Source organism: Pempheris klunzingeri, chromosome 1, assembly GCF_042242105.1.
Source record: "Pempheris klunzingeri isolate RE-2024b chromosome 1, fPemKlu1.hap1, whole genome shotgun sequence".
Classification (NCBI taxonomy): domain Eukaryota; kingdom Metazoa; phylum Chordata; class Actinopteri; order Acropomatiformes; family Pempheridae; genus Pempheris; species Pempheris klunzingeri.
The window spans coordinates 16,465,307-16,467,863 of NC_092012.1; positions in this window are offsets into that span (position 1 = coordinate 16,465,307).

Below are 2,557 nucleotides of genomic sequence, written 5' to 3' on the forward strand. Positions count from 1 at the left end.
TGGTTTGGATGACGGAGGAATATTTTTCATTATGACAGCGAATCACTGATGAAATGTGATGGCGTTGCTCTACGCTGACGGTGAGAAGACATGCAGCCACAGATGAGATGAGGGTTTTTGGTTTCCGAGCCTTATGTCCATACCAAAGAATAACCTTTAGAAATATTACCTGCAATAACATGCACTAAGATCTTGGGGGTCTGGTATAAATCTGCTGTGTGATGGACGCACTGCGTTGTGTTTGATAACAGCCATAACGATCATATTCTGTAAGACGGAGGATAAAATGAGAAATGGGTGAAAAATTGGGGACATTTGCAGCACTGGAACAACATTTGTTTATAAAATCAGGAAAATATAAAGGATTTCTTTGTTTACTATTGTTGATGCTTTTGTAAACCCAACAGGTAAATAATGTTTTCATGGAGGCAACTAACACTGTAATGTATTTGTTACATTTATTCATCTCTCCGCATTAGATCCCTGCGTGTGTTTGTATTTTTGGTCACACTAACTTCATTTGTTGTACAGATCTGGGATGTGGCCTGTGCGTTTTTGTTTTACTATTTATTTAGGGTGTGTTGTTTGTACAGAAACTGTAACCTTGTAAACCATATAACCTTGTGAATTCACAGTAATCTGACTTGCACTGTTCTGATGTTTTGTAGCATACGTTTTAAGTGTCATAGCATATTACCACGTATCGAGATTCAGGTTGTTACTCAAAAACTTTCAGAACTGGATTTTGGTCAGAAAATTATCCCAGAAAATATTTGCACACGTTTTGAAAATGAGGAAATGAGACTATCCATAACTATATGGTGTAATATTGATGCCATGATGACTTCTGTAAAAGCAGATTATATCATTGTAATGTATAATCTAATTTTTGAGTAATTTAGACACATTTTTCTTATTCATATTCAGTTTTTGAACCTGTTCTCTCAGTTTTGATGTTCATCTTTACTGTGTCTGTTTGGTTAGCACTGACGTTTGTGTTTCATGAAGACTTTACCCTTCCTCTTGTTTAAAGTGGTTCAGAGCTGTAGAACTGCCCTCCACTGTTATGTTGCTGTGGTCAGTGTACTTCTTTTTTTTTTTTTTGCATTTTAGCAAGTGCTTTTTTTAAGGGGAAGAGCTTGTTGATACTGATTTTTCAAGACTTTTTAAAACTAATAAACATTTTTAAGTACAGTATCCTGGAGTCAGTGTTTCTTTAAAATCAGCGTAAAAGAAAAAGGAAAGGCTTTAGAGGTCATAAAGCCATAACATTTAAGGAGAGGAACATCTTCAGGAAAAAAATAGATCATGAATTGATCTATTAGTCAACTGATTCAGCACTCTCGATAAATGTGGAAAACTTTGCATGCACTGAGAATGAGCCTTGTGATGTGTCTGCCGTCTCGAGATGAATCTGGGTGGTTGTGAGATGATTCATGGGAGACTGAAGCAGAAGTTCTGCGACACAGATCTCTAGTCATTTTTTGGACTTTCCTCTAATATTGGAATTTGAGGTGAAATACCAGATACTTTGACCTCTTTGGCCTGGAAGAATTTTTTTAAATGATACAATCTGAGATGGTAAAAGAACAAATGGCTCTTTGGTGGAACTTTCATTCTGACACATTCCTGACACTAGTTTTTACTCTTTAGGTTGTGGTTCCCTGCAGAGGTCCTGGTTTTCAGAACCACCAACACTTCTCTCCTGCATGTTTCAGTCCATTAACTACGAACAAGCTACACCTTACGTTACTGCATAAGTCCATGAAAAGAATCTTAAGTTTTCTGACAGTTTCCCTACTGCAACCTCCACAAAACCATTTCATCCAGTAAACTCAGTTTCAGAAACAGATCACCTCTCAGAAACTAGAATCTCAATATTGTTTTCAGCTGCGGTATTGCACCTATTAACCACGTTCCCTGTGATGCACATGGAAATACACACCGAAACAGACAAAAGTGTCGTCTATATTTGGCACCAGCCTCTAACACCCTGCATCGGTTGAGTTACAGTTGACATATGACACATGCAGGCTTTCACCTACAGTGTGACAGTAATTAGTCCTCTTTGACTTGTCAGATAAAGTTAATTTATAGTAATATTTCTTCAAACATCTCATGGGCTAAATGCAATATTGTTACAGATGAAACTACTTAACTACTACTACAATTTTCTGGTATATGATAATGGACTGTAGCCAGAGTAGGCTACTTTTACTTTTTACTGATAGTGCTCATGCATGTTAAATAACACTTTGAATGCTTTGGCTTGTTTACATTGTGGGATTATTACTTTTACTTCAGTAGAGGACGTGAATACTTTTATTCACCTCTCTTCAGTGTCAAATATCTCCACTAAGAGATTAATAATGCTTCCAGTTGTCCTCTCGGTGGATTTCCTCTGGGTTTTGTCAGGCTGAGGACGAGAGGAACAAGAGGAGGAGGAGGAGGAGGAGGAGGAAGAGGAGGAGGAGGAGGGGAAACAGAGGGGGAGGAGAAGGAAAACAAGGAGGAGGAGGAGGAGGATGGATACAGTGAGTGACGACGGTGTCACAGC